Below are 19,447 nucleotides of genomic sequence, written 5' to 3' on the forward strand. Positions count from 1 at the left end.
TCAGGGTGTGTGGGGGGGAAATGGTTTTCTTATTGTAAACAGAATGCTTTTAGTTGCTAAAATTTCAGGAAGAAGACTGGATGGGCTGCCTCTGGATTAGGGCTGGCCCTACTTACAAGGGGGGGAGGTTTCTTCAGGATTACTGCTTTCATCTCCTACTTGATATTGCTGCCTTTTTTTTCTTAATCCCATCAATCTGTCATTCAATTTTTTTTAAGATTTTATTTATTTATTTATTTATTTATTTATTTATTTATTTATTTATTCATGAGAGACACACAGAGAGAGGCAGAGAGAGAAGCAGGCTCCATGCCAGGAGCCCGATGTGGGACTCGATCCTAGGGCTCCAGGATCACACCCTGGGCCAAAGGCAGGTGCTCAACCGCTGAGCCACCCAGGTGTTCCTGTCATTCAAATTTCTAATTATATACTTTCTCTTTCAAGTAAGCAATTTTCTTTTATTTTGGATGATTTTTTAAATATTAAAAAAATAGTTCAAGGAGGAAAAACGTTAAATGTTCATATCCTTATCTTCCAGAATCAACTGCCTTTACTATTTTGACACTTCTGTCTTCAGAGAATTTTTTAGATGTGTGATTTTGAAAAGAAATCATAGTAATAGTTATTAGTTATTAGAGTAGTAAATAATTTCCATTGGAAATCAAAGAACTATCAGGTCAATTTAAATCTCTTCTTTGACATTTACAGGCCCTTTGTCATTCCTTCACCCAAGCATTTCCGCAGAAAAAGTAAGAGGAGGAAGTTATTCAAATCCCTTAACCAGAATAAAGTTCTCATACTGGCTCAGGACCTATAGTTTTATGCAGTGGTGTACTATGAAACCATATCCCTGAATCCTACCTCAGGTCTAAAAACTTGTTGCATTTTTCCATTCCGGAGTACACACAGATCTGAGCAGTTCTACCTATCTTTTTTGCTCCTAAAAATCTGGCTCAGTTTAAGACTGTTTAAAAAATATTACAGCGTCTGAGATGCCTTCCTCTATTCATCAAGTAGAGATGATTATTTTTGTGTCATACTCACCTTTGATGATACCTCCATCACAGAACCTACCACACCTCTCTGGTGCTACTAATGTTTGTGTAATCTTTGCTGCTGGTCTCTGAAGGGCTTGAGAGCAGAGTCTATTTCATCTTCATGTTTGCAGTTTCTGAATCAGACATGCTACAACTCCCTAGCCTGGGACCAATAAATCTTTGTTTTAGATAAAAGTAGAGGAAATAGTGATAATGGGTATGAAAGGATGGGAGCAAGACAGAAACTCCAACTTAGTATTAATTTACTCAAATTTAATCAAATGTTTCAGATGAAATAGTAGAAATAAGATATACAGTGTGGATTGAAAAGCTCAGAATATATTCATAGATGGCAACTATTTAAAGAATTCAGTAGCTTTCCTGGGATACAACACTTGTTTAAAAAATTAAGTCTTTCGTACTAGAAAAATGGTCTGCTTGAGTGAGTGACAATTGTTCTTAGAGAAAATATTAGAATACAAAAATATCGAATGAAGATGCACGCACAACTCTTAAAATTTAAATTTGCTCTAAAAATGAGAAAAAAATTAGTAAGCTATGTCTTATAACGGATTGTTTTATAATCAATACCTCTAAAATGAAGCCTTAAAATCTAGATGGATTAATGCAGAGTATTTTTTGCTTGCTTTGAGTGTCATGTAACTCCAGTTGATCTCTCAATTTCTGGACTCCAAAATAAAATACATCGGTAGAAAACTTATTGATGATTAATTTATATTTATTGGTTAATCTAGTAGTTTCAAAGTAATGATATTTTGGGTATTGTTTTAAATTGGAAACAGCAAGGTAATTTGGCAGTTATTAGTGATTATTTCCAATATTGTACAAAATCTAGTTGCATAAATATATTACTAACGTATCCAAATTATAGTGTTATTTGTTATTTCAAAATGAAAGCTCTGAGCCATTAATTAGCTGATGCTTTTAGATCAATTAGATCAAATGATGAAAGAAAGAGAAGAGTAGATTTGCACCAACCAATTATAGCAGGAAATCTGATTTAGAATATAAACACATACCTATGTGGAAATGCTGATTCCTTCTGGATTTATGGAGTCTACCTCAAAAACAGTCAATTTGCTCTGTGTACATTGATCAGTCATCTGTGTCTTAAGTCTCAGTCAAGCCAGAAGTTGCTTCGTAAAGTTGCTGAAACTGTTTCACTTCCTAGGCCTACAGCAAATAAAATAGGAAGAGAACTCTTTCTAAATAAGCCTTATAAGCCCTTTTTGAAGTTTTTCTACATCTCACAATGAGTTTCAATCTTGTCAACTATAACACCAAGGGTTATAGATTGAATGTAAGGAACCAGTACAAAGGACTAATGCAGATGGAAAATGTAGCTAAAATGTGCCTCAAAACCAGAATTATTCGGTGGCTTTTAGGTAAGAGCATTAACCAGATAGGATATCTGTTAAATTGGGTGAGCAGTAGACTATATTAACTATGTTTGCTCTGTTTCAAACAATGTCAAAATCCTAATGTTTACTTATTTCTCACATGACTTTGTGTGTCCTACATAAATATGGATTAATCTTGAACACCAACTGTATTCTTTTCAAGTAGTGGCAGCTTGAAAAACATCATCTCATCCTCATAAAGACTTCATTAAAGTGACTTAAAATACATTAAATGCCTCCAAAAAAGGAATCTCCAAATAAGGAATGCTTTATGTCCCAGATGGTGTTTTTCAACTTTGCTTCCAATTTAATAAAGAATCACTTTATGACCTAAATCACATTAAATCAAATGGTGGGAAATTTCTGTTTTCAGTTTTATATTGAATCCATTTTATAATTATTCAAGAATCAACAGGAAATATACTTCAAAAGTTTGTACATGCTTTAATCTTTCATCATTTTTAGTTCACTTTTTTTTTTCTGTGAAGTCAGTCAAGTTCCCCAGAACTAGCATTAGAGGATTATATATGTGGATATTTATATTGTTAGGTAGAGTTTGGTAATTCCTCAAAATGGGACGTTTGCCGCAGTAATTAGATAAGTTTTCCTAGAAAGGTTCTAAAAACCTGTCTGCAAAAATGTGCAAGATCTATTTCATGTATAAACTCATTATTAATGCATTGAGGAATGATGACAAGTGCTAACATTTGAGCGCTTCAGTGTAATATGTCTAATGATAAACATTTCAAATGAATTTTTAAAAATAATTTCACAGTTATAACAAAAAGTATTTTAATGTTTACAGAGAGAAATGAAAGGATCAAAGAAGTTAAGTAAAATCACCAGTTTACTCAGATAGTAATGAAGGAGCCAGAATATGAAACTAGGCCTGTGTGACTTGGGGCTTGCATACTTCATACCATTAGTGATCATTCTATGTTTGCTGCTTTACATATATGATCCTAAAACCACTATTGTGCAGGGTGTGTGTGTGTGTGTGTGTGTGTGTGTGTGTGTCACAATGTTATAGACAAGTAAAGTGAAGTTAAATAATGTGCATCAGGTAACATCCTTATGCAGAACCAGGATTTATGTTAATGTCTTTGCAACTCCAGTGCCCAATTCGACAACAGTTTGACTTTGCACTTAAGACTCACAACTTTCGGGAGGCTTGGGTGGCTCAGCGGTTGAGCGTCTGCCTTTGGCTCAGGGCGTGATCTTGGGGTCCCGGGATCGAGTCCCAGTCGGGCTCCCTGCACGGAGCCTGCTTCTCCCTTTGCCTGTGTCTCTGCCTCTCTCTCTCAAAAAAAAAAAACAAAAACAAAAAACAAAACAAAACAAAACAAAAAAAAACACAACTTTCATGGTGGGAATGCTAGCTGGTGAAGCCACTCTGAAAAAAAAGTATGGAGATTCCTCAAAAAGTTGAAAATAGAGCTACCCTATGACCCAGCATTTGCACTACTATGGATTTACCCCAAAGATAAAAATGTAGTGACTTGAAGTTAAAAAAAAAAATATTAACCCCAATGTTAATAGCAGCAGTGTCCACAATGGGCAAACTGTGGAGAGAGCCCAGATGCCCACTGACAGATGAATGGATAAAGAAGATGTGGTGTGAACACACACACACACACACACACACACACACACACACACATATTGAAATATTATTCTTAAAAAAGAAAACTTTTGCCATTTGCAATGACATGGATAGAACTAGAAGGGATTATGCTAAATGAAGTAAGTCAATTGGAGAAAGACAATTATCATATGGTCTCACTCATAAGAAACAAAAAGAGGATCATAAGGGAAGGGAGGGAGAAATAAAACAAGATGAAATCAAAGAGGGAGATGGGACAACTGGGTAATAGCCAATAAAGAGGACATGTGATGTAATGCTCACTGGGTGTTATATAAGCCTGATGCATGACTGGTCTCTACTTCTGAAATACACTATATGTTAATTAATTGGATTTAATTTTTTTTTTTTAAAGAAGACTCACAACTTCCAGAAGAATCATGTGAAGAATGAGGGATAAAAATCAAATGAAGTTCTGATCAACGAAATCCCACAGTAATGCTCAGGAACATGCAAAAGAGAACATGATTCTAAGACATCAAGTAAATCTACTAAACAAGGATTGTTTTTGAATTAGCCCTTCAGTGACCTTATTTGGGAAGTATATTTGAGCAGAAGTGAATAAAATACTTCTTTTTCTTTATGTTATTCTTTTTTCTTGACCCCCCCAAAAAAGGTATCATTTAAGTGAAAATGAAATAAGCTAATAAATACTGCTACAGTTAAAAAAAATCAGAGTAAGAAAACTCCCATATTTAATTCTAGAAGAATTTAATAGTTAAAGTAACATAGTTGGTAGACAAACGTGACTATGAATTCTGGCTCTAGCAACCATTAACTGTTTAATGTAAGGAAAGTTCTTTTGCTTCAAATAATTATAATTGTCCACTAAATAAAATTTATATAACTAATTCACAGCATTTTTACAAAAATCAAATGAGCTCAATCTATGCAAATCACCTAACATCCTACCAGACATATAGTAATTATTATATTGTTTGTTTCTTTACCATTCTTCTTATGTGCAGCATACATTTCTTTGCTGAAATCAGCATTAATATTTTTCTTCTCTGTATTCCCTTTAGGTTCTTCTTGGCATGACTAACCCAACTCTCTCTTCAACTAGCACATATATTAAATGGATATATTGGACATGGTGAACATATATGGGACATAACAATAAAGTATTATTTTTAAAACATTTTTCCATTATGTAGAAGAAGAAATGGATATGTGAATACTGGTTTATTATGTAAAACAAATTCTTACTGTGAGTTACCATCAAAATAGCTGAAAAACATAATTTAGTGCCGTTCTGAGGGCAGAGTGAATGCTAAGTAAACACGCAGTAGAATATTTGCATCAGATAAGTGTTGTACTTGGCTTCCAGTCAAGAGTTTTTTCTTGCATAAAACAAGTCAAAAGGCAGGAACCCCTGGTTTTATCTACTGCTTTGTAAAATCATGAAGAACCTCAACTACTTTTGTGTTTCTGTACAATTGCTGGTTGTTTCATGCTCAAGCTTCCCCACCTATTCAACATGACCACTCCAGCCATAGCATCTTAACATCAGCATCACACTTAACATTAAGACTAATGTGATTATCCCCCCTCCTCCAAAAAATAAACCCTAGACCCTTTTAGCAATTTAATTCTCATTTCATTCAACAAAACTTAGTTGCACAGCCAGCCACAATAGCTGAAAAGACATGACTAAGACAGATAGATCGTTTAGTTGAGTTCAGTTATTAAGGAAGATAGTAAAAGTGTATATTATTAGAAAGCTCTTCACCCAAATGGGGATCTGTGTTTCTTCTCCTCACTTTGTCTTCCCTCATGGGAAAGAGGTCTTTTAGCATCTGCACATATCAGAATTATGCCATGTAGGGAGAGGCAAGCAATAATAGGAAGAGAGATTTATGTTTTCCTTGTAGATGCTCTATTTTTGGCAATGCTAGCAATAATTAAAGTATGAGATTATGAGATAATGCAAAATATCCTGGTGTGAAGTGAGTGAAAACATAAATGGAGGAGAGAGAATGAAGAAGGATGGGAAGGGGTTGGGGGTCATTAGGAAGGGTTAGCAAACACCAGGGAACTGGCAAGATTAGGCAGATGGAAAAATACAACTTTTCTCTTCTTCAAGATGCTGTGAGACCAAATCCCTCTATTGCACACTGAGCTTGAGCACCTCCTCAGCTATTACCTGGTAATCCCAGACTTGCAAATAAATAAAAGGATCAATGAATGGCTAGTGGCCTTGTTGAGTGAGATTTGCTGACAACCCAGCAGTACAAGAGGAATCAGTTGCTTCATTCACTTGAAAAGGATTCAAACAATTCACAAGTTTTGGCAATCACATTTATTATTTCCATGTTTTTTCAAATAATTACCACTTTGTCTTAATGTTTTTCAGCATGACACATGTAAATACCACTTTTCTTTCAAATATTTGGTTAAGAGCCCTTCAGAACTACCTAGCTCAGCCCTTTGGATGAGCAAAACAAAACGGAATTTGTTAGTGTACAATTCCAGTTGATGTCTTTTTGTTGTTGTTGTTTCTATTTCAAGTCTTTATTTTTTACTGGTCCTGACCAGCATGCCTTCGTTTTCTAAATTACCTTAAAACCACAGTGATGCATGCTAGGGAGTTTTCTCAATATGATCAAAGGTCTAGGAAGAATAAAATCATCTCAGGTGTTGGTCAATTAAGAAATAAAGATGTTAGCTATGGTCGGGTACGTCAGATCTAAGACCAGCTCTGAGAGTCATCCTTGTGTCCAAGAAAACTACAGTTTATGTTCTGTCTCATAAATTTTTGTTTCTCCTTGAACCTTCAGGGTATTCAAAAAATACTGACTGGTGATACTTTGAACTGTAGGCTCAAAGGTTCAATAAAAGAGAATTTAAAGATCTTTTATAAGAAGGCCTCACATATTTATAGGGGCAAATGTGACTTCCTCACTTGCCATAATGTATTAACATACAATCACAGATGCTGGTATGAAACTGGATTTCAAATGTTACTGGTAGGACGGGGAGAAAGGAAGGAGGGGAGAGAGAGTAGTGTCCTCAAGTTCATAGGATGAACTAGTTAAAAAGAATGATGAAGATACCCTAGAATGGTTCATCTATTACTTATTGTTTTAAAATACTTAAATTAAAAAACTCCCAATTGTGTTCCTTAAGATACTAATTTCTTCAGATGTTAGAAGTGTTCTCATAAATTGGAAAATAAGCACCTCAAGGATATATAAAATGCACATTAGTATGTTAACATCTCGATGCCTGGGTGGCTCAGCAGTTAGAATGTTAAAATCTCTGATATGTTTTTCAGGAAAGAATTGGATTTATACTAACTTAGGATTTCTCTAATATAAGTATTTTAAAAATTTCACTCTTCTGTTATTGTTGTTGTTTTGCAGTTACTAGCATTTTGGGAGACTTAGCGTAACATAGAACACAACACAAGAAAAACTAAATTCATTTAACAAGATTGTCACCAATATCACAACAACTGGTATGAGGATATCATAAAACAAAATGTCATTTCATTATAATTGTTTCCTAAAGTTCAGACTGGTTAATATTAATATAAATTATCAAAATAGCATCTAGCTTTCTTGAAAGGGAGATTCTAGGATCAAAGTATAATCATTCCCTGGGCCAGTCCATGACCTTTGCTATGGAAAAAGTCAATAAGATGACAGTCTGCACTTTTACTGTGCACTTTTCAAGTATATGAGAACAAATATAATGCTATCACCAACTCTTGCACTACATATTCTAATATGAATTTTACTTTTTTTTCTCCCCACACATATTATTTCCCTTACTATTTTGTTTCATGTTGCTTTCACTTATGTTATTTTTCCATGAGAATAAATCTTCCTATCCTCTTTTTTCCCTAAAAATGATATGATATAATTTGTTTGAATTTTAGAAATAATTCAAGCCAATGAGGAAGCTGATTTGACATTAATGTCACATGACTATCTCTTGACATATACATAGCTATTTTGCAAATAGTCCCTTAAGAGAAAAGAAAGTCATAATACCTTTTTATGCATTGGTTTTACTTTTTCTTATTTTTATACAGCATCTAAATTTTGCTTGCTATTGTAGCTTATGCTGTTTATTTTTTTTTAAGTCAGATGGATTTATGTTGATTTTGGAAATACCAATCTTATTTCTCACAAAACCAAGAGATCAAGTTAGTATGTGATGACAATCACACTTCAAAGATAGCAAAATCTCTTAGAACCGGAATTCCTTGAAACAAACTGAAAATCTATGCAACAAACAGAAAAAGACAAAAGTGTAAAAACAATCTAAGTAAAAATCTAGCTAATGATTCTAGTCTCTAAATGAGTCCCAAATGGTTTAAAAAGTATAACTTTGATGAAAATACAGGTTCATCATTGTTCATTCTTTTTCTTAAAAACCTAATGTGTACACTAGTAAAGAGCGGTGTGAAGCAGAGTTGTATTTGCTAAAAAACCAGCCATATGATGTGAAGTTACTGTAGCCAAGCTGTTCTTGATTTCAAGTAGTAATAACCCCAACGGCTTTAGTACTGAAAGGCCATAAATGCAACTAAAATGCAGAGGTGGGTGGATTCACTAGTTGTAGTAAGGTCCAGCGTCATCAGGTTTTTGTTCTGTTTCTCTGTGGTTCTCTTCAGCTGCCCTCCCTCCTGTCACTGCTAGCAGCCTCCCAGCCTCTCATGGTTTTCTCATGGACCACAGGAGGGTGGATTTAACCATCAAAATAAATACATACGTTAAAGTCCTGCATTTGCCAAGGTCTCTCAAGTTAAAGCACATGGATGTAACATAACAGCAAATGGATAAAATGATCCCTACAGTACTCTCCGTATTGTTCAGAACGCTTGTGAAATCAAATGCGGCAAGTGGTGATGGGATTCCTTTGTTCTTTCATTCATCCGCTCATTCATTTATACAAGAAATATTTATTAAGAGCTTGTTATGTGCCTGACACTGTTATAGACACTGAGGATATAGCAGTAAAAACAGAACAAAAAGGCCCACATATATTTATAGAGCTCACATCCTGCTGGAGGGGCAGTCATTAAATAGGTATATAATGCAATTTCAAATAGTAACAAGAGCTGTAACGATAAATCAAGTGAAGACAAGAGATAGAGACAGACTCGGGTTTTGTTTTTTGTTTGTTTGTTTGTTTGTTTTTTCATGGAATAATCAGGGACAGGCTTTCTGCAGAGGCCTACATGAAAAAGAAATGCAAATCAAGGAGAAAGCATTCCAGAGGGGAAAGAACAGGGTGTGAGGCAAGAAAACTGCTTGATTTGAGTTTCAGCAGAGCCAGTGTAGCTGTCACATAATAGAGGATAGAAAGAGGGGTAAGGAATAAGGCCAGGGAGGGAGCTAGGAGTCAAAACAAAGTTTGGCAGAACAATTTTTGGAGGATCCGGAGCAGGATACAGCATGATTTGGATTTACACTTTAAAAACCTTGCCCATGCTGCTTTTGGGAAACTGAGTGTTAGAGGGCTCAGGGTGGAATTTGAAAATGTCATTTCAAGAAACGTTTGCAGCGTTATAGGCTGGAGGTAGTTGCTTAGACTAGTGCACCATTGGTGACAGCAATGAGATCTGGTGGAAATCAGAATATACTCTGTTTTATTTTTTAGGAATCAGAATATATTCTTGAGGTCACAGTAAATCCAATAGATTTTGAGAAATGTCATATGGTAAATAGACTTCAATGGAGATATCACCCTGAACAAAACTATGCGATTCCGTCTCCTTTTTAGCAGACTAGAGAGCAGATACATTGTGAGGTCTCTTTTTTTTTTCCTATTACAATGTTTGACCCTAAAGTTCCATCTTGGAAAGTGTTCCTTAAATGTCCGTTTCCAAACTGTGTTACTAAAGTCGGAGCATTGATGCTATGCAACAGGACTGACACAAATTCAAATCTTTCCCTCACTTAGCAGCTTTTTAACTTTGGACAAATTTCTTAACTTCTATGATTCAGTGCCCTCATTTCCAGATTCAAGACAGTAAAACATAACTCAATAGATTGTCTCAAGTAGCAAGTGAGGATGTGAATCACTAAGCACGCTCCCTACCTAGCATCAGCAACAATGCAACACATATTTATTCACTTTCTCCTTTTTAAATAATTATCCGTAGACTTTAGATGTCATGAGAAATTTTTCTATGTGAGCACAACACGAATCACTGCCAACATTTTGATGCCCAGCTGGTTTTTAAAGGAGAAAGTGGTCTTAATGACATGTTCAGTGGTCCAACAATGTTCTAGCATAGGCTCTTAGAATAAGACGTGACTATGCCATGGAAATGAAGAAAAAAGATCTTCATGTGCTGGGAATTTGTCCATTCTAGGCATAGATAATTTTCCTTTGGCAGAAGGCCTAAATGTTTACTGGCTTTTGCTTTCTATTCTTTGAAAAAGAGAAAAATAATTTTTTTCCCAGGAAAATTTTAAGTTCCCAGAGTTATCTGTCAAGATTTTGAGTAGACAAACTTTATTATAATTTAACTGGGTATTCTGTGACCTTCAGCTGTCACTAAATAAAATCACTAATCTCCTTGACTTTTTCAAAGCTGTGCATTTTATTCAAATTCATGTATGATAATATAATACATGTTCATTTGAAAAGAAAATAGGCTGCTTTTTAAAATTTGTAATGGGAAACTAAGCCAAGCTTAACTCCTGCTATGTGCCTTGATGTCTATTTGTTATGGTATTTGATTCTAAGAAATATACTCTATGCAAAAGTGCAAAAACAAGATAACGAGACTCTCAAAATTATTACTGGGAAGGATACAAATGTAGAAATAAGTTTTGACAGAGTACCATGGAAATTCACATAAACACAGGAATGATCTGTTGCAATCTAACAACTTCAGTGCTTGCATGGTCAGTCAAGTACCTTAATCCTTTTCTGATCAAAGTCAACCTAAAACCTACTGTATCCAGACTTTTCCCATATCCACCGTTGCTATTGCTACTAATTTGCTCTCAGTTGGAGTAGGACTCACTTGGCCAACTGTCTCTTAATAGTCTTATTCCTCCTTCCTATGTCACTCTAGACTAACCTTCCTGATTCACAAATCTGATTATGGTCAGGTGTCTGCTCACAAACTTTGTGGGGCTAACTACTGTCCACCACACAGTTGGAGAGGAACAGAATTTGCCACCTCAAAATATGCTTCCTTGGTATAAGGATTATTTTAGGCTGATTATTTTTTTAATATTTTATGTCTTCATTCATGAGAGACATACAGAGAGAGAGAGGCAGAGACACAGGCAGAGGGAGAAGCAGGCTCCATGCAGGGAGCCCCACGTGGGACTCGATCCCGGGTGTCCAGGATCACGCCCTGGGCCGAAGGCGGCGCTAAACCACTGAGCCACCTGGGCTGCCCTAGGCTGATTATTTTTAAGAAATGGCAGAGATAAGAGAAGCTCTGAAAACCCAGTAGAAGTTACTGTTCTATAAGGGAAACTGACATTTGTAAGGGGGGAATTTCCATTTCTAAGGGCATCTCCCTCTTTGTTCTAGGAGAAGAGAGATGGTTAAAACTCTAGAAGTCCTTATCAATTAATTACAGAAAAGTCTCAGCCCAGAACCTAGAAGGGTGGAGGGAAAATGACTTTTCCTCCCCATATAGACAAATTTTTAGACTGATGTTCAGAACCTTGGGAATGTGGCTTCAGTCTTTCCAGTATTCTCTTCCACTCATTTATGGAGGCCTACACTTGTAGTTGCAGTTCCAATCACCAACTTTCCCATTCCAACACGTACAAGTAGATTCCCTCTTCTCAGACTCCACTATCATGTGCAGTTCCCTTTGGGCACCTATCTCACTGCATATTTTATCATTGATTATTGGGGGCACTTGGAAACTGATACAAACTATTTTTGACAGTTTTAAGGTCCTCTTTTGTCTCCTCCTCTTCCTACCAAGTGAAATCTACCTCTTGGCTGGAGATGGGCAGTGACAGCAGTGGGACTGCTCCTTTCAGTGTGTGATGACTAAAGGATACTTTAAATGGGTCTTTTCTCATGAAAAAGTAAACTATAATCCTGTTTTGGAATAAGGGATTTGTCTGTAGGGATTAAGTTGCTCAGTATGATAATAAGAGGATTTTTGTCTATTATTAGCTGAATTGTGATGCTAGAGATGGTAAAGATGCAGGTGATAGTCCTGATGATGACTATGAGATCAGATACCTCTAGGATATCAGGGCCTACACATTGAGTCTGGACATGCTTTTAGGGATATTCATATTAGAAGAAGAAAAAAATTCCCTTGAAGTTCATCAGAAGGCAGAGGGGACAAGATAGAAGACCAGAAGAGATCTCCAGCTTCTGGAGAAGAGGACATGAATTCCAGCAGCAGTCATTCAAATACTCAATTTTTACCTCTTTTTGTCTTCATTTTAATATATTAACCTACGCATTTAACAGGTAATTTTTATGGATCTACTATTTGCCATATACTCTAGGCACTGGGGTTGTGATCACAGATATACTGGGAAGCTAGTGGAACTAAAGATCCAAGCTGCTCACTCACATAAGGCCTCTTCAAAAAGGATTTTAATATGATTCCATGTTTCTAAAAATCTGGCAAAATAAGAAAGTTTAACTACAATCAGTTAAGAACTGTTCTTTTCATTTCTATCTCCACTTCATATTATTTCCTAACCCATCATTGGCTTTAGAGTGACAACTATCATTTGGGGAATCTAATTAAAGCAAGGTTGAATTGAGAAGGCACATTTAGTTTGGGATTAATGGAATATATTTTACAGTTCATAATCATCTCCATGTAGATTAAGTTACAGTTAAATTATCACCAGCATTCTGGGAGGAGGAATGACGGCCAGGAATACCCGAGACATTGACCCTAAATGATACTTCCGCTTAGATGATGTAGCTATTGATAGATCTAAACAATCTAAACAAGCAGGTCTGAGGGGTTGAGATAAAAACGTGACTAGGTGACATTCGTTGACAAGGACCCCGTACGACTGAAAAGTAGGAACTGGGAAGAAGATTGTCCTGAGAGACGTGCCTGTGATTTGGACTAGTTGCAACTGAGACCCCCTGTCTGACTACAGAACTCAACCGCCTGGGCAATAATTTGTTCCACCTGACAGGGAATTTCATCTACGACAGGTTAAGGCAGTGCCGCAAGCACAAGAGTCATTTTTTTGGCAGCATGTTGATGCCAAACTTTTTGCCATCATTTTGATGACAGTTTCTGGCAGGTTGTACTTACACGCTATACGCCTACAGGACCCAATAGAAGTTACAGGTATGTTCTTCATCCCATACAAGCTTCTTGATATGACAAATACTGCTAACTTTAATCAGTGCTCTATTTTTTTTTAATTTTTAAATTAACACATTTTCTCATACATTTTCACATTCTATAGCCACGGGCTTGATTACAAATATCCAAAAGCATCTTCTGACTAAACAGAGACATCATTCATCTGATTCTTTTTCCTTTAGTTTATACTCAGGACTGAACCTAAGCTTGGGCCAGAAGCACATTTCTGCTTCCGGTTCTCATTTAAGAAAAGTAAATTGAAGATGGCAAAAAGGTGAGCCTCCCATAAACTAGCTGTTGTAGGGCTTGACCTAGGCATATGTGCTACGGGATGGGAAGATCACCTCAAGTCCGTGACCGGATTTTAGGAAATATTGTGGTATCGGAAACTAAGACTGCTTATTCCAGAGCATTCGCTTCTTTGCACCATTTGATTTAAAGGAAACGATTTCTTCTCCCCACAAACTGCCAGATATCTATAGTCTATATATTTCACTTTCCTGTTCAAATACAGCAAATTCAATGCTTGCTTATAGTAGGGGCCAGGAAGAGGACACTTAACCTCTACAGACTTTCTTCCCCTCCCCCAACACTTTGATTTGCTCTCTAAAACGTTACTTTATAAGTAGCAATAAAATTTAATTGACTTTTTTTTTCCTTTTTTGGTTTTCTGTGTTCTCTTGTTGGAAAATTTTTAAAGCCACTCATAAACATTTATAGCTAAACTCTCATCCCCCATAACATTTTTCCCATACACTAGAAAATTTACTACTCATGAAGATCTTGTTTTGAAAAAACAAAAACCAAACAATTCTGGTTTGTGTCCAGCACTTCCCTCAGTGACGATCCTAGGCCTGCAAACAATGGTTGAGTCTAATAATCTCCAGGGGCTCCAGGAACCTGCCTGTAGATATTCCTAAACTCATAGTGCAGGGTATCAATCTCCTTTTATATTGAAAAGGCAAAAGCAAGACAGTCATAGTTATAGTTTTCATAGACTCCTAAGAAATTTCAAAGGCAAAAGTGATGTAAACACAGATCATGGAAGACATTAGACTTAAATGCAACATAATCTCATAGATGGTAAACGGGAACAAATGGGATCATTTTACAGATGATTGTCATTTGTGAATTTTAACATCCAATTCATCAAGTTGGCAGCCTTCTTGTGAGAAATGTCAGGCCAAATCACAAAAGTTAGTAGATGTATTATCAGGATCAAAACACCAACACCACATTTAAGTAAATGTGCAGCAGGTTCATTTTGTAGAGATTCATTTTGTAGATGAATGTTCTTCACCAGATCACTAGGACCAAAATTGCGTTTCCATAATACTCTGAAGTTTAAAGCTCGAAAGTCTTCTGGAAGCTTTAAGTGATTTTTCTCTGACCTTCTGACTCTCCTTTCTGGACTTTATTTCTTCCACAATTGTGTAAAGTTTAATTCTTACAGCCCATCTCTTGTGTGATATGTTCTTGTTATCCAGCTTTTCTATCTGAGAGGCTACGGATAAAGAGACCTGCCCATGGGATCCCCCTGGGTGAAATTACTGACCTATCTCGTTGCCACAACTGATTAAACCAGGAGAAGAAAAATGTTAGAAGACGCAGTCATCTATAGGTCAGCCTGTTGACAAAAGATTATCTGCATTTTAGTACTGGCATACAGAGAGACTGTCAGTTAGTTGATGGATTTAAAACACATGACTTCATCTAGAAATAGGCCAATGCCAGCCATCGTGAAACATTTTCAAGTTGGGGGATCAGATGAAAGCTCTGTAGAGAGGAAAATAAAAAAATAAAAAATAAAAAACTAAAAAGAGGGGCAGAAAGTAATTTCTGACCCTGAGGGATGGAGATCCCCATGTTCCTGATTGCTTTTCAGTTCTCAAGAAGTCTAACCTTATGTTACTTTCTCTATTTAGGTCCTGGGAAACTTCTCAAGGCTTTTGAAATAAACACCTTCCTCTCTTACGTAAATATGATGTTTTCCCTTTGAAACAAACAAACAAAAATGCAGTAAAAGAGAACCAAAGATTTAAATTATGTAGACAGAGACTAAAGCGATGATGTAAAAATTGAGTGCCTTCAGGTAAGACATTATTTTATGATTAATCCTATCTAGTTCAGAGTCCAAAGGCCAGAGAATAATTATATTTATGCTAGTAATTACTAACATACAATGACAACTCTAGTCTATAGTGACAATATTCCGTCTTGCCACAAGATGGTGATTTTGTTCCAAAATAAAATAAAATAAAATAAAATGATTTCTTAAAGACTGATAAGTTGGTTACTATGTATCAGGCTCTGCGCTGAGCACTTTAAAAAAATAAAAAAAGAATCTCATCTTTCAGAACCTCTCAGTGTTGTTTGGGAAGACAAACACCCAAGTGATAATCATGAAATGACGCTGTGACATTAGTGATGGAAATGTACCCGCAGTAAAATGGGGAGGATATGGCACCCCATCTTTTAAAAAAAACAGACTATATTTTTCTCCAATTAAGAGGGGAAGGATTTCAGGAACACCTGCATTAATAAGGCCGAGTCAGGTACAGAACACAATCTTCTTCAACAATGTACATCATGTTTATAAGCTACAGCAGCTTCTGTTCCCACAGTCAATCATTATTAACACTTTGCACATATCCTTAACTGTCTTTTCTTCCTTTTGCTTTTTCCTACTCGGAAAACCCACAATCCAAATTAATCCAAACTCCGTTTCTGCTCTAGCCTACACCTTTACAGACGAGTATAACTGAACAGAAAGTTCTGTCCTCACTTTAAATGTGTGACTTCTACCCTCAAATGGGCCCTTAATGTTATCCAGTGTCGTACTCTAAACCCCTGGCCTATTCTCTTTTATATCCTCTGAGATGAATACTTCAAATTTCTCCTTTCTTTTCAAACTTCCCAAACTCCTCACCTATCCTTAGCTTAAGAGCTTGGTTCCTAGTTGGAAAAAAAAAAAGAAAAAAAAAAAGAAAAACAACAACAACAACAAAGCAACTAGAAGAAGTTAGGGAATATTTGAAAGCCATTGATCTAAGGGATCAGAGATTTTGATTTTTAAAAATGGATACTTTTTTCATGAAGTATTTATCAGCAAGTTGAGAACATGGTGCCCCATCACCTCCAAACACCTTGGTACTTTAGACTTCTTGTTACATAATAACAAAACACAAGAATCAGGAACTTAACATTGAGTCCTTACCAATGTAAGCCTCAGACCCCATTAAATATGAACATTGGCCCCACACGGTCCTTTAGAGCACAGAGATATTTTTTCAAAACATACATTGCACTTACTTGTCATGTCTCTTCAGTCATCTTCAAGATGGAACAGTTCCATAGTCTTTCCTTACCTTTTAAGATCTTGATCCCTTTGAAGGTTAGAGGCCAACTGATTTGTAGAATGTTCCTCAGTTGATTTTATCTGAGGTTTTCTCATGAGTAGATTCAGGTCATGCTCCTTTGGCTGGTTATTGCAGAAGCGATACTATGTTTTCCTCATTGTAGCCTATAACGGGCATAAGATTTCAATTTGTCCCAATACTAACGATGTTTGACCTCTTGGTAAGGGTGATAACTGCGAGGCATCTATTCTCAAAGTCACTATTATTTTACCCCTTGTAATTAATAGGTATTTTGTGGGGAGTTGTTCTGAAATTACATAAATGCTCTGTTCCTTGCCAAAATTTAAATGTATGCCCACATCTATCTTTATTTTCTGGAGCTACCGGTTCTCCATTGCGCTCAATGAATCATAATCCATCACTCTCATGTTTGTTTTTATGCTTAAGCTGTCCCAGAACAAGCTGGCTTCTGTGTCCCTAGACATTATCTTTTGAATGCTTCCTTATTTTTTGTGATACGTGGTTCGAGGTTCCTTTTCAAGCTTGGTTGCCCTATCCTTGCATTCAGTCATTTCTCCAACCACCTCTAGTTTCCTGGAGAAGAGAATGGCATAGGAAAGCCAAAATCTGAGAGGTAGATATGTATGTGATCTCAGTTCCCATTAATAATTCCAAATTCATGGGATACCTGGAGGGCTCAGTGGTTGAGTGTCTGCCTTTGGCTCAAGGCGTGATCCTGGAGTGTGGAGATGGAGTCCCACATCCCTGCAGGGAGCCTGCTTCTCGTCTGCCTGTGTCTCTGCCTCTCTCTGTGAGTCTCTCATGAATAAATAAATAAAATATTTTAAAAAAATCTAAATTCAAACCAGTAGCATTAACATATTTATGTAACTAATCCCCATAGCCACCACACCCCCTCTCCTATGTCTGTGTTCTTTATATCACACTTCATTTCTGACACCCTGTGACTCTCTTCAAATATCGCCCATCTATATAGAATTCTTCTTCTGCCCATGCTCCACACTCTATGCCAAATCATTTCACAGCACAGAAGACTCTTCATGTGCTCCGGGCCTTGGCACTCTGCAACGGGCTGCCTGTTCTAACCCATGAGGATACCAGCCTCACTTTACTTAGGTCCAATATCCCATAATGGACTGCCCTCCTCACTTTGCTGGGATTTCCAGTCCTCACTCCCATTTTCCTCCTGGGTGAATGCCTTCCTCATCCCCTCCCTGGGCTCTGAACCCTGCTTTTTTTGTCCATCGGGAGTCTTTCATTTAGTACAGACGTCTACCTTGCTTAGCCTGCCCTACCTAACAGCTTTAAGATTAGATTGCTCAGGAAGGGAAAGGGAAAGATAGAAATAGTAAAAAAGAGAAGGGAAGGAGTAGAATAAGAAGAGAAAGGCAGTCTTCTTGATTTTAACACATATCAAGATTGGTTTGTAGACCTTTTGGTTCATTGGCCCTCCAGTCAAATTTTTACCCTCCCTCAATTTGTCCTCCTTACATGACTATTATATAAAATTACAGAACAATTATGAGAATGATACTTCTTAAGCATAATTTCCAATGATAATACTAATCATTAAATTGAATGAATGAAACATTTCCTGTATTTCACTATCTAAAAAAAAGTTGTTCCCACTTACACGATTCCTTGATTATTATTCCTGAATGCCAATCTTGCATACAAGATAATAATAATTGTCCATACTAAGTAAAAATTCTTTTTTCTTTTAAAGATTTTATTTATTTATTCATGAGAGAGAGAGAGATTGGGAGGGAGAGAGAGAGGCAGAGACACAGGCAGAGGGAGAAGCAGGCTCCATGCAGGGAACCCGATGAGGAACTCAATCCCGGGACTCTAGGATCACACCCTGAGTCAAAAGCAGACGCTCACCCAGAATCCCCTAAGTAAAAATTCTTAAGGAATAATTAGCAAAACAAATCTGATACTAACATTTCTGTTTACTTCATTATTAAGTTAAAATGTGAAGGTGATGAATCATCCCATTCCTATAATTTTAGTTTTTCTGCCTACCAGCCCAATTTGTCTTCTAGTTCTTCCTTTTATTACTCCTCATCCTCTAGGCTTTTCTGAAAGCATATTTCTCTCACTAATGATTAGGGATGGTATTGCTCACAGTGAATGGTATCTGCTTCTCCACTCTAGGACGGTGCTGTCCAACGGAAATATAATGAGAGTCATCCATGCCATTTAGAGTTTTTCTAGTAGCCGTATTAAAAATTTTCAAAGAAATAGGTAGAGCTGAAAATATTTTTTACTTAATTCAATACGTACAAGTGATTATTTTAGCATGTAAATAACATTAAATTACTAATTGATATTTTGCATTCCTTTTTTTCATACTCAAACTTTGATATTTGCTGTACATGTTATCTTATACATCTCCATTTGGATGCTAAATTTCTATCATAATAACTTTATGCTGAGATTTCATAAAATGCTCAGTGAAGAAAGCAAATTACTATTTCCAAATTGGTTCAAACACACTTAAAAAGTTTTCCAATATATGAACTAAGTATTCATTTATAAATTTATAATTTAACTTAAAATAAAATAAACTTCAGCTTCTCAACCACATTATTTCAAGAGCACAATAGCTATATGTACCTAGTGGCTACGATATTAAATACTATAGACCAATCACTTAGAAATAAGGTAAATGTAAG

This window comes from Nyctereutes procyonoides, unplaced genomic scaffold (genome assembly GCF_905146905.1).
Source record: "Nyctereutes procyonoides isolate TBG_1078 unplaced genomic scaffold, NYPRO_anot_genome, whole genome shotgun sequence".
Taxonomy (NCBI): Eukaryota; Metazoa; Chordata; class Mammalia; order Carnivora; family Canidae; genus Nyctereutes; species Nyctereutes procyonoides.